Below are 14835 nucleotides of genomic sequence, written 5' to 3'. Positions count from 1 at the left end.
TAACAGAATGCTCCTGGCCTGAGGTCTCTGGAGAAAGAAGAGTTTTTCCTAAGTCAGGAAAAGACATCGAAAACAAAAAAGGAAAGATAAAATAATGTGGAAAAATAGCCAAAATTTTGAAAAATAAGGGAAATGAGAAGGGATGGGACAAGCAGATAACAAAAGATGTTATAGAGTTATGGCACGGTTCTGACACAAGAATACATAGACTTCAGTGGAATAGAATATAAAAGTAAAAATTTACTATTTGCAACATAATTCAATAAGGAAAGGGAAAATAAATTAAATTATAGTGATATACATTAATAGCAAAATATACATACCCTCACTCACACCACACCACACACACACACACACCTACACACACACAAGAAGAAGTGTAGTATAGCGGTGGCCATAGCCAGTGTGCCCAGGATTAGATCCAAGATCTACCGTTTATTTGACTGTGTTATTTAATCTTTCAAATTACTCAATCTCTTTGTGCCTTGTTTCCTTTGAATATATAAGAGGAGAGAGGATAATATTTACCTTACAGGGTTGTCATGAGGATAGAAAGTTAAAACATGTAAAGCACTTGAGCAGTTTCTAACACACAGTAAGCACCCTATATATGTTAGTCATTGTGATGAGTGAAAGTCATAATAAAAAAGTCAGTTGCACTTCAACATTATTTATTATTATTTATTTATTATTATGTACGTTTATTTGATTGTGCACTATGAATAAGGTGCTGAGCAATTAAAAAAATGAATAAGAGATGGCCCTCTCTTCGGGGAGGGGAGTTTGCAATCTAATACATGTTAGAAATGTGTCTGCTCATTCTTATCCTTCAAAGGTGAGTTCTTCGGCAGAATTGGAGTTGCCAGCACAGCTTGAAGATATTGCCGACCTAATTTCTTGTTCGTGTCCCTGGAAATGCATCCTGCCATAAATTCATTTTGTTCTATATATATGTTGTCATTCATCATTGCGATACTATTCTTATGGGAAAACAGATTATAAATAGTGTAATAACTATGGCTAATAATAAACAAGGCTATTTGCTTCTTGCTCTGAGAGAGATAAATCAGCCAGAAGTTGCATTCCCTTCTCCATCCCTAACCCCCAAAAGAGAGGTATCTATTATTGGACAGTGTCCGCAATTTTAAAAATTTGACTGCGTCTCCCAAAATCAAGACAAATTACATCAGCACTGCAGAAAATTTCCAAATGTTTCAATATCTTTGCAGAGAATGTAGGATATGTCCCAACGCCCAGCTTTGTAATTCATCAGACATGTTTGTAGCAAGCAAGACTTTGAGAAGTCCTTCTTCCGGCTTTGAATTTCTTTCATCCTCCTGTAGTGCCCTTCACACAGTTACTTGACCAGACCAATTGTTCCCTTGGCATTAGGGAAATAACTCTTTCCCTGCCCTCTGAATTCTGATGGGAGAGGAGCCTCTGAACCACATGACTTGTCTATCCGTACTTGCTTCTCCATCAGGTTTATGCTCCTTGTCTTGAGAACTCCACATTGTGATGTGCGGCAGTGGAAAGAGCAGTGAGCTAGGAGTCACTGGGCTAGTGAGGAAGATTTGCTTCTTACCCAGCTCACAATGCTCTGGGTCTTTGCATCCTCATGGTATAAGGAGAGAGTATATTAGAATGCTTTTTTAGTCATTTCCAAATTTGATGTTCTATGAAACAAGCTTTTTGCACATTTTTGTCCTTAGCCTGAGCCTGGGTCAATCATTAGTCCAGTTCTTTGCTTTAGAAGCCTTACCCTCACCCCAGTCTATTTGGTCTGCTCTGAGTAAAAAACTACCCAAGAATTCACCTCTCCCAGCTTCAGTATGGTCCTAACAGGATATGCCCTTGAGTCTCGCTTTGCATATCTTGATAACTCTCCATTCACTAAAGAACAGCTGCAACCCAAACATTGTGAGCAGTCAAGATAACTGGTAACTTCCAACTAATCAGTTAGCAACTCTTCTAGGACTCTGTTTTCTCATTTAGAAATAAAGATAATGTCACCTTTTCTTAATTCACAGGAGTATTACTTGGGGAGAAAATTGAATGAATCGTGAAAAGTGCAATACAAATGAAAATGAAATGGGGACCATTGCTAGAATGATTTTCCCTGAAAGCTGAAATACGCCTATCTGCCACATGAGGATACTTTTAATATTATTATTATTATCACAGAATTAATAACATTAAATTCTTACTGATCTTAGAACTTGAAAACTTATTTTATGCTTTAACTGATCATTGGAAATGTGGAAACTCTACGGCCTGTCGTTGACTAAATTTGCCCTATTGCTTTTCTATACCAATCTTCTGAGTGGTTGGCCCCACTTGAAGAAAATTGCCTCCGCCTTTTAATGTAATTACGGTACAATTACAAAGTGCATATAATTTTGCTAAGGCTGACCTTGTAAATTAAACCTATCCATTTTTCATCGCAGCAAAGAAATTAACTATACAGAACACACCAAAAACATGGCATGGTTCTGATCATAATGTTGATCCCAATGAAATGTTGATGGAAATCCCATCTCTCACATTTTTAGTGATCACCTTTCGCCACACCAAATACATTTATCATTCTCTCTTTGTTTATATCCTCTTCCATTTGTTCACAAACTTGTCACACTCTTTTCACATTGTAGGATTAATTTTTCCTCCTTTTTTCAACCTACGAAAGAGTGGGATGATGCAAACAATAAAATAAAGGAATAGTTTTAAACTAATTTATATGCTTCATTGACTTGTGATTGAGTTAACACTCCCTCTCTCTCTCCTTCTCTCTGCTGCCACTCTCCTTCAGAGAGCATTTTGCAAGAGCGGATCCAGCACTTCTGGGAAAGGTCTTACCCAAAGGTCACCAGTGGCCACATAAATGACAGATGTAATGATCTCATTATTATACCTATCTTCCTTGATCTGAAATTTCTGGTATGAACAATTACTCCTTCATTCTGAAACTCTCTCCTCCTTTGGCTTTTATAACAGACATACCCCTGTCTCTCATTCCACCTCACCCTCTTTGGTTAGCACTCTTGTACTTTGTGAGACAAAAGAGGGATCACTGAGCCCCCCATATGAAGAGGTAAGCCCTCTCTACTTTCCATGCTGATGATCAGTTTAGAAACCCAAGTATGATGCAACCAGCATATGGAAGTCTACTGGCCAGAGGGATTGGTTCCACAATAGGTATGTGAAGGCAATATAATGGAAGAGCAAGACTGATAGAAACTGGGGAGAAGAAGTTTCCCCACTTTTGAGATAGAACCACTGGAAGAAAGGACTTGGTTGTACGTGCATGGAAAGTCTGGAACTGCTATAGCCATTTCCCCAGCAGTCTAAAGGTGAACCCAGCACCCAGAGGAGGGCATTTCTGAGATAATCAGAAAGAAACGGAGCTGGGTTTGTGACTAAAACACCTGGTCTCTGCCCTACTTACTTCTGGAGTTTTCAGTTGTTATTGTTGTTACATGAACAGATAAATCCACTTTATCGTTAAAGTCATTTTGAGTTTGTTTGACTGTTAATTGGAGCTGAAAGCATCATAACTTACATGATTCCCACAACACTGTGCTCTTTATTCTCTTCCTACCACACAAATAATTCTTTCTAACCATGTCTTATAATAGTTCCTCCCTCCTATCCATCCCTTAAATATGGTATGTCCCAGAATTCTGTTCTTAGACTTCTCTTCTTTCTCTATTCAGTTTCCTTAGCTTCATCTTTCATCTACATTAAATACTCCAAAATCACTAACACCAGCACAGAATTTTCTTCTGAACTTAAGACACAGATTTTCACTTATTTCCTGTGTACCTTCCCTTTAAATGTCCCATCACCGGTAAGCTGAATATCTCTGACACTACATGCAAACTTTGTCCCTACCGCTCTTTTGATATAGTTCATAGCCTAGTTATATGGCATCACCATGACTTGAATCTTCAAAACCAGAAACCTCATTTTCCTGCTTGGCTGCTCCCTGTCTCTTATCCCTCACAATCATCGTAAGGTCCTGCCAATTCTAAGTTCATAAATACCTCCTTCTTCTTTGTAAGGCACACCCTCACTGGCCTAGTTTATTACCTCATCATCTTCATCTGAAGTTGCCTCCCTCCAGTCCACCCTCCAGTCCATCCTCTAAAGTACCACCAGCTATTCCTCTCAAATAGCGACTCATGTAAAAAATAAGTAAATTGTCACTTCCTTGCTTAACATTGTTCGATAGCTTTCCATTACCTGTAGAATAAAGTTTATAGAAACAAGCTGGCCCTATAAAGCCATCTCCAACTATATCAGAGTTCATCTACTCAATCTTACCTTCAGTCACTCCCTAGAGATTAAGCCAGGCCTTGGCATTCCCCAAATAGACACAAACTTGAATGCTTCCATCCTGTATCTCTCATTTCCCTCTGCCTTGAAGACTCTTCCCTGTTTCTGAAGCTGGTGTATTTCTGTTCAGCTTTCAAGGTCCACATAAAATGTCATCCATTCTAGAAATGCTTTCCTGACTGCCTAAGCAAATCTCACTATTCCCTCATCTTTTGTAACTCTAGGAACATGACTACAATTCAATGCAACGTACGCTATGATAGATTAATGCTTATTATTGCATGCTGTGCCTCCCCTGCTTTGTTATTTCTGAGGCTGTGAACCATGGTTTTTGGTTTTTAACTCTTTAGGAGGTACTGCATCATCCAACATATAAGAGATGCTCAAAAATTATTTTTCAAATGAAAGAATGAAGAAAAAAAGGAAAATCATAAGATTAATGGTTAGCTATGGTGTAACTTCCCTGGATTCAGTTTCCTCATCTGTAAAATGAGACAGATTTAGATGAACTAGTGTGTTTCTTCCTGCTTTAAAACATCCCATGATTTTATGAAAATATTAATAAGAGCAACCCAGTGATTCCTTCATAATATGGTAACCTAATATTAAATTTCACGAACTACACTATGGTCAATCAAATATAAATCCAAAGACAGAAAGATTTTTTCTTTTTCTTAAAAGTGTGTTCTCCAGTTGCTGGATGAAATGTGTTAGTTCTGGAAAGAAGCCAATACTAGGCTTGGAAAAGAGTTCAGAGCCAATGGAGACATTATTTTTAATTATATTAAAAGCATCTTGTAAATTTCTCATCCGTTATGCCTAAATTTCTCTCCCATTAATCATTGAAGGACAAGTGTTTTCAGTTTGGTCTATTGTGGCCAAAATCTGGATATGGAATATGTCCTAATCTCTCCAAGCCTTGTCAATCTAAGACACTCACATCCACAAACATGCAAGTACACACACACACATACACACACAAGCACACACTCATCCAAAGAAAGATAGAGTCTGGAATACAAAAGTAGTTTAACGTAAGGGAAAAAATGTGGGTACGTATGCTTTCACAGGACATTTTGGGGTAAGGAATTCAAGTCAGTGATAGATAGCGATCACTGGAACTGAAGTGGGCTCCGCATTTCTTCTTTTGGGCCAGGTAGGGTGATGGGTAGCATTGTCCGCCTGAAAAATCAAGTCATAAGGTCTAATTCTGGCTCTTCCATTAACATATTCTGTGACCTTGGTTTAGTCAATTATTCTCTCAGATCTATTCTTGGACCAGATTAGCCACTCAAAATCTACCTCCTTATTGTACTGTGGTTCCTCCCAGAATTAACCTTCACTGACCTCGTTTTTCATGTTATGCCCTTGGTTTTTACGAAAGGCCCTTACAAGAAACAATAACAAATTATTATAATTCTAATTACTCCAAAATAGAAATTATTCTACTTCTAATATAAGTATGAATCTGTACATGAGGAGGCACTGGAGATATTTATTTTCTTGTTATGAAATTTCACATGAAAAAATTCTCTAAGAATTTAATTGCAGGAAAACTACCTCCTCTTCCTCAAGCTTATCAGACCAACTGTGTGTTAATGTTTCATATTTTCTCTGCTACCAGAAACCCCGAAGCCTCTCTTTTCTTTCTTTTTTTGACTTTAATTCTAATTACAAAAATAACATAGGCTTATTCTATATATAATTCTGCAACTCAAAGTTCATCATTTTAACATTTTAATATATGCCCCTCACGTTTTCTTCAAGGTAATTTTCTACCCAGTTGAGATCATATTATACGTGCAATCTGTGTACCTCCCCCTTTTTTCACATAACATTATATTAAGATTTTCCCATGTCATTAGCAAAATTGCTTTAAATTTGTCATGATTAATAGAGATCCCAAATTAATTTGCAGTGAAAACAGTAATATTAGCTTGGACAGTGGGCACTATGCTTTTTTTCACTTTCTCCAGTCCTATTGCTGCTGTAGACATCTCTTGCTGTGACTTCAATAAAACAGCCTTTGAAATCTCCTAATTACAATATTACCCTTTTCTAGCTTCTTCTACCATATACACAAAGGTATCTTGACATAAAATATAAAATGTGTTTTATTTCTGTTATGATCCACTTATTAAGTCCTCATACATAGTGTTTTTTTGTTTTTTTGGGTTTTTTTTTTTTTTGAGGAAGATTAGCCCTGAGCTAACGACTGCCAATCTTCCTCTTTCTGCTGAGGAAGACCGGCCCTAAGCTAACATCCATGCCCATCTTCCTCTACTTTTACGTGGGATGCCTACCACAGCACGGCTTTTGCCAAGCAGTGTCATGTGTGCACCCGGGATCCGAACCCGTTAACCCCAGGCCACCGAGAAGCAGAATGTGCGAACTTAACCACTGAGCCACCTGGCCAGCCCCTCATACATAGTTTTTTATGTAAGTAATAATAAAGAAACAACGTGACCAGTTAAAAACACATAAATAAAGGTATGAAGATTCAACTGACTTGTCTTCTTAATGAACCTCTAGGGGTTCCTCAGGATGACCACTGTCTTTCCCAAGTGTTATAAATCATTTATTCAATATCCTGTTGTAAAAATTTTTTCTATTGTGTATGACTTCTGAAATCTTTCTTTTTCTTTCTTTGGTTTTATCTTTACTCTTCTGGCACATCTCCTCCTTTTTTAATTTCCTTAAAGATCACTAACGTGCTTGTATAGTCACAAAATCAGGTCCTTTCATCATCTTTTATAGCAATTAGCATTCTTGATTAAAAAACAAAACTCATTCTAGTCACTTAGCAGAAAATTTATTAAAGGGTATTTACTAGCTGAATTTATTAAAAGGAGTTTTTAGAATCTGCATAGGGGCTAGAAAAAAAGGGCTTAGGAACCAAGCAGTGAACAATGATACGCAAAGCTAGGAAAATGGGGCTGGGATGGCCGTTAGGTTATCTAATGACATTTTCTGCTTTACTATTACAGATCTTATTTCAGTGACTAGAAACTTGAATTTTTATGTCCAGGTTCAACTTTCACCCTCATGAATTTTTAATCTGAACATACAGACACATATATACACACATATACAATATACACCAAAAGGTGGGTGGCATATCCTTTCAATATCATATGAGAGCAAAGGTCACCCAAGGATTGCCTAGGGCAATATATTTACTTTATCTCATTTTTTACTAAAGATTGAAATTTTTGGACTTAGTAAAGTTACTTGTTAACGTTTGATTTTTGTGGTTTAGAAATGCAAATAATTTCTGTCTGGTGGAAGAGATAATCCCCAAGATTTATGGCTTGTTGGACATCAAATAGATTTGTATTTAACTCTGCAATCTTATCCTAATACTTTCTTGTTTCTAGTTTCTTAAATGCTTTTCAAAGTTGTCATAATATCTTACTGACTCTTCCATTAACTAATGAGTTATGTAATAAAAACAGAAGTCTAAATCTTACCCACCCAATTCCATTTGACCCAGTTCTTCTCACCAACATATTTCTGGGAGTCCCTATGGCATGCTTTTATTTTCATTAATGAATCCCATTTGTCCCCCATCTGCATGGTCTGCCGGTGGACCTGTTTCTCAGCTGCACTCTTCCACATTTCACCTCTGGCCATCTCAGAACCAGTCTTCTCAGGTGACTTTTATTTTGGTGAGGAAGATTAGACTTGGGCTAACATCTATTGCCAATCTTCCTCTTTTCACTTGAGGAAGATTGTCGCTGAGCTAACATCTGTGCTAGTCTTCCTCTATTTTGTATGTGGGACGCTACCACAGCATGCCTTGATGAGTGATGGGTAGGTCTGCATCCAGGATCTGAACCCACAAACCCCTGGCCACGGAAGTGGAGCACACGAACTTAACCACTACGCCACTGTGCCAGCCTCTCAGTGCCTTTTGATCTCCATTATGTGTTGCCCCGAGCATGGGCATAGGTTAAACCATTAATTCCCAAAACAGAACTGAGACCAGGTTGTCACATACTATACAATAAGCTTTGGCTGAAAGCTGGGAGAAGGCATAAGGGAGTTATAATCTGCTCATGTGTGGATGCACACACCAACGCACACACACACATGCATACATACTGCTTTCAGAACCACCTTCCTCTTTTGTCCCCATCTTCCAAAAGGCCAGCACTAGGCAACCAGCACCTCCTGGTAACTCAGGGACTCCAGTCTCAGCCAAGCAGTGGCCCCTCCTCAGAGGTCTGAGTCTCATCTCCACAGGGCTCCTTCTTCAATAATTTAAATTTTATCTATTTCAACTTTTCCTCTTTGTTCCTTCAGCCCTAGAGGTGATAGCTGCTTCTTTAGGTTGCTAGCTCAGTGAAATCCTTTTAGTCACCTCATTAACAACTTTTTTCCTAATCAATAATTCTTTCTATCAAATTGTCTTGTTCAAGCAACTGTTGTGGTTCTGCCTCCTGACTGGGTCCTGACTGATACAATGGCAGAACCAAGATTCAAACCCAGGAGATTGGCTTCAGAGGCTCTGGCCTTAACCACCTCCCAGAGTAGGAAAAACACAAACAAAAATTAGAGTTTTTCCCTTCCCCTGTCATCACAGGTCAGCCTCTCCTCACACATAATCTTAGAGATGCTATTTTACCCAGGAGGGAAACAACCCTTGACATAACTATGTAGAACAATTCAGCTTCTTCTTGTCTCCTTTCCAACATAGGATCTGGGCTTTAACTTTGCAAAACCTATAGGGTGTTTTTCCAAAACAAAAGAACTGTTAGCCCCCAAAGGTGCAATCAACTTCCAGCTCTAACAACAGAAGAAATCTTTGACATTTTGAGAAGAAAGCTGTTGTTTTCCCTAGGTTTCACATATCTCAGGGTCAATTCCTGAGGGGAACTCAAGGTCAAAGTATTTTCTTCTCAAGAACCTCTTCAAGGGAAAACACACTTTGAAGCACAAGGTGTAAGATAAGTGGGACAGTCTGAAATGGGGCAGCAGAGACCTATTCCCTGCCCCACCCCACACTCGCTCCCACCAAAGAAAACACCAGCGGTCACGGCAGTCTTACCTGGAATATTTACTCAATTCACGAATGCTGCCTCGGCAGCAAATAACAGAAATGAGATTAATAATTCAAGCTATCTTAAGGAAAGACATGGAATTGGTTATTTGACTTCAGCGGTGTATCACAAAACCCCAGGGCAGATTTGAATGAATGCTGCCGGACTTAGGGATGAGAACCAGGAAATAGGAAGGTGTCTTGACTCTTTTTCCTTTCATCTCTGCTCTGATTTTTATGTTTATGTCATTCTCTTTCTCCTCACCAGCTTTGTTTGCTTTTCCAGCACACCTCTGCTGCTGAATTAACATGAGTAAGCCTGCTCTTGAGTGAGTCTCTGGAGAGACTCAGTCTCTCTCTGAGTCCCAGCTCAGGGGCCCACCTCTGTTCCAGTCAATTGCTTAGGGGTTGGGTTTGTGTTTTACAAAATAGAGAACCAGGTTCTTCATTTGGGGAGGCCGTGAGCAGAGAAGGGGCACTCATTAATTCACTTAGACTCTTCCTCCTCCGTCCCGCATGAGATTTCTACCGCGCTTATCACGAACATCTCAGCGGTCATCTATTACTCAATGCCATGGCAGATATTAATTTTCAGAAAAAAATTATTCACTAAATGCCGTCAGCTGTAATCATCCAAATGCTTAAAGAAAATTAAATTTCTAACTAATACTGGAGTCCTAGATACAGCCACCTTGCTTCAAAAATTAGGGAAGGACAAAAAAGAAAGCAAAATAGAAAAGGAAAGGTTTACCAAGGCATTAGGTACCCTGTGGGCATAATAAACCTTAAGCCAGATTTATTATTATTATACTGTGTACAATAGCATGGTCTCATAAGTAAAATACTTAATATGATTATAATGTTTATAGCCTATAATAGGTAAAGAGCTTTGGGTAAAGGGGGGGGGGGTGATCATGTCCTTGATAGGAAAGAGCCGAGAGGATCACATCACTGAGCAAGAAGAGACCCAACCCCTGTGAGTTGTTCCCAAGGACCAACCAAGGACACAGAGCACTTGCATGAGTGGCTCCTTCTCCCAGCCATAGAGGCCTTCGAGGACAGGGAGCTGCTTTAGCCCCCACTCCTAAGAGTGTGTTCTTCATGCCAACTTCATTCATTTCCAACCTATGACTCCCCAGCCTGCCATTTCTTCCTCTTAGACTTACGTACCCGAGCGGGCATAGTCAGTCTCTTTGAGGCACTGTTTCATCATTGAGTGGAACTGGATCTGCTCAGGGGAATCTGTCCTCCTTACCACATACCAAGCCCAGCTCAGCCAAGAAATCTGGCAGTGCCTTTCTGGGTCCACAGGCACAGTTTGGAGCCATTTGCCCCAGCTATTGTTCTAGCAGCATCCTGTCAGGTCCTAACTCAGTTTTGTCTCCTGACTCGCTTGTTTCACCCTGGATGAACACCTGAACTGGCTCGCTTCCTGTAGGCTTCCTCACTTCAGAGGCAGTGAGAGGCAAAAGCTGTCAGGAGGCATGATATTGAGACAAATTAGACTGGGGGGCCCCTTAGGTGCCTAAACCTGAGTCCTAGCCCAGGGGTTCATTTTTGTTTTGAATCAGCATCTCTCCAAGTTTATGTTAAAGATATCAGGCCTAGACATGTTACTAGTAGGAAAGCAATAGATCAACAGACCCATCAATAGATACACAGAGAGAATATTAAATATATATGATATAAATGTGCATATATACATGCGCACACACACATATATGTACATATATGTGTGGGTGTGTGTACTTTTTTAAGAGGTCTGTAAAATTCTGATGTTATGAACTATGTTATCTCCAAAGGAAGAGCCATCCCTTTCCATTTTTAAGTCAATAGCACAGGACTATATTAGTGAAGGCCCAGGGCCTCACACCAAAAGAAGCCAAAAAGACAGAATGGTCAAATTATATACAATAATGATAACTTCCATTTGTGAATTTTTACTGAACACCTGGCACTCTGCTAAGGGTCTTACTGAATTCTTTCATTTACTCCTCACTACAGCCCTAGGAGTTAGTTCTACTAGAATCTGAGTTTTATCAAAGAGGAAACGAAAGCTTAAAGATCAAATTACTGGCAGGATCACAGAGGTAGTAAGAGGAGGGCTTCCAACTTCACTCTATGTTCTCAGGAACAATGCCTTTCTTCCTCCTCAGTTTGTACCAGGTCTGACCCACCAAATTAGGGGCAGCATGAAACCAGCCCAATGCCCTGCATCTCCTTTGTGGATGTCTTCTCTCTGACATCCTGAAAGGGTGGCAGATGTGGCAGGCCTCCCACTGTGCATTTATCCACTGGTGACAGATGTGTCCTCACTCCCTGTATGTGACTCTCACCATCCACATAGACCATGTTAAGGGAGAGAGAAGGACATGAGCAAGAGGGTAAGATAGAGTAAGAATGCCTCTCTGTAATGGACACCTCCCCAAACTGAGGCATTCTAGTGAGACCAGTGGCTGTTTCAAACTCCAAAGGGCTCTATGTTACATGTCTTCAGTGTCCTCATTTTACAAAGGATTGAACAATTCTATTAACAAGATTAGCTTTGTCTAAACACTAATTAACCTAGGTGAATATGAACACGTGATAAAAGTGAATCCTCTTAAACCCTTGAGAACCAGATTTCTATCACTCCATTAAAAAGAGATTTATACCAACATTGACTGTGACCTTGTGAGAAAGACACAGACATGGTCTCAAAATTGTCAAGTAATAGGGCAGTTCAGTTACCATTGGGGAACATCCGCAGTTACAATTTTGAATATTTGCCCTGCTTTGTTCTTTCCAGCCAGCCCTGGTGGTCTAGTGGTTAAGATTGGTGCTGCCATCCCTGCAACCCAGGTTTGTTTCCTGGTCAGGGAAGCACACCGCCAGCTATTGGTTGTCATACTGTGGCAGCTGTGTGTTGCTGTGATGCTGAAATCTTTGCCATCGGGATTTCAAATGCCAGCAGGGCCGTGGGGGACAGGTTTCAGCAGAGTTTCCAGACTAAGACAGACTAGGAAGAAGGGCCTGGGTTCAGCTCTGCTATCACTATCAACTCAATGGCACTAACAACAAAAATTTTTCCTTTCTGCTTGCCTATCTTCTGATGTTTTGAGTCATTGCAGGGGAATAAATTCATGATTTAATAGATCTTTTAAAATTTCATTTAGAAACCCCTCAGTTTGGCTTTCTCACTAAATTCAAGCATATTTAATTTCATTAACACTATGTTTTATTATTGTTTAATGGTATCTCTAGTTATCCACATTCAAGCTCTTAGAATACTGTTTAAGAAATAGCCTCATATTTATTAATATAAAAAATAAAGTTATAAAAATTGTCGTGATTTTTAAACATTTTACACAAAGGGTATAATAGAGTAATCTCAATTTCCAAGTTTAGATGAGGAATGGTCCTTCTTTTCCTTTCTTTTCAGACTTAAATGACACAATATGTTACTTCACCCTGGAAAATCATGAATGACAAAGAGCAAAGTGTGCCGATGATGCACTTTCTCAACCTATAGTGTCCCGTGAGGTTCTTTTCTCAAAAAATTGCTCTGACTGAGATGCATTCTCCTGTGAAGGATCCATAAACAGAACAATTTCCTGACAATATTGAATCGCCAAAGGGTAAAAACCTGATTATATTCTGATCACCGAAAATAAGTAATGGTTCCTTTCCTGTAGGTGAATGAAGATAAAATGGTTAAAATGTCATCAAACAGCTCTGATCTTTCTTCTTTTATGAAAGCAAAATGAGAAAGATCAAAGGGTAACAGATTATGCGAGAAAGTGAGATAGGATGAGGGATTAAAAGATAAAGCACCCCCAGAAAAAATTATTGTAGTAATGGAGGACGTCAAGAAAATATGCACATACACACAAACAAAAACAAAATAATTTGTTTATATAGTAGAACAGCAACCTTTATGCCCCGAAGATTAGTAGTAACCAGAACCTAAACAAATATCACAGAATGTATAGCAAAAAGAGAGAAAACTTGTTAGTCACAAATGGAGGAAAAGAGATTCGAGAAGGAAGGAATAACAAGAAACCACATTTCTATAGCTTTTTACTGTTTCAAAACCACTTTCTTATTATCTCATCTATTCTCCAAAAGAGCTATGCAACAGAAAGTTTATTTATTCACTCCCTTTGTTAAAGAATGGATTCCAGAAGCTTGCATGGTATGTGAAGAATGACAAGGTTAATAAGAACAAAAATGAGACAAAAGCAGAAAGAAAACAAGGACAGGTGTTATGCGAAGCCAGGAATAAAGCTATTATTATTACTGCACTATGACCTAGGACAGGGCCAAGTGGGTCCAAGGTCAATTGTAAAAGGTGGCAGATCCTAGGGCCAGCCCCAGTGGCCTAGTGGTTAATTTTTCAGCACTCCACTTCAGTGGCCCAGTTCTGGCTCCCAGGCACAGACCTACACCACTCATCTGTCAGTGGCCATGCTGTGGTGGTGGCTCACATACAAAAAGAGGAAGACTGGCAGCAGATATCAGCTCAGGGCAAATCTTCCCCAACAACAACAACAAAAGAAACAAGGCAAAAAGGTGACAGACCCTAGATTAGTTTATTTAATTGGTTTTCTTTCTCTTAAAATAATCAGCAATTACTAATGTAGGCAGGCCCTAAAAACCAGATAAAGAAAATAGTCTGCAAGTTCTCTTAAAGGAATTTAGAACTTTTTTCAGATTTACTTCCCTGTATGCTTTTTCTACAACCACTTGAATTATGGATTATCACACAAAAGTTCCTCTAAGTCAATTTAAAGTTGTCTTAGGAAAGAGTCTTGTGAAACCAGATAGGTCTATGGGACTCTCACCTCTACTCTCATTCTTCTGTGTGTTTCTCCCTAGAACATAGATTATTTTTGCGCCCTTTCATGAATACAGATAGCTCTGGGTAATGCTCCATCATACTTTGGGAGCTTCGTGAGATGTTGCTCCTGGGCAAGTTTGGGGAGTAAGATGCAGGTGGGGTTTGTGATCACAAGAAGAAGTGTTGAATAACGGTACATAAGGAGGCAGCCTGAGAGATGGGTTACAAGTGAAGGGCCTGGAATCACAGTGCTGGATACATACCCAGACTTTGCCTCTTAGCATACGATCCTGGGCAAGTTACTTTTCCCTTCTGCTATTCCCTTCCTCACTTGTAAAAGTGAGAAAATAACAATAGCTGTTCATTCAGTAGAGATGAGTATTAACAGAGAGAATCATGGAAGCATTTAGAAGAAGACTTGGTACATAGTGCTGAAAAAATGCTCTGTTATTATTTTATAAGTGCTGGAAGTGACTCTAACAAGGGGACTTTAAATTGCTTACCTTGTCACCTCAACATGCTAACTTTCCGTAACAATACAGAGAAGTGCAGGTGGAGGCCTTCATGTTAGACAGGTGTTTGGCCATCATCCAGCCCTTCCCAAGGACTAGCAAAGCAGGCAGGTAGCATTTCTCAGAGA

The 14835-nt window shown here is 39.4% G+C and overlaps 1 protein-coding gene across 1 annotated transcript in view; it reads right to left on the bottom strand.

The window, feature by feature from the left end:
• FUT10 (fucosyltransferase 10) overlaps positions 1-14835 on the bottom strand; it is a 164206-nt gene that overhangs the window by 999 nt on the left and 148372 nt on the right. The window lies entirely within an intron of this gene.

Source organism: Equus quagga, chromosome 22, assembly GCF_021613505.1.
Source record: "Equus quagga isolate Etosha38 chromosome 22, UCLA_HA_Equagga_1.0, whole genome shotgun sequence".
In the NCBI taxonomy this organism is placed as follows: Eukaryota; Metazoa; Chordata; class Mammalia; order Perissodactyla; family Equidae; genus Equus; species Equus quagga.
The sequence above is the reverse complement of the archived record's forward strand: the minus strand, read 5'-3'. Positions and strand labels throughout refer to the sequence as shown.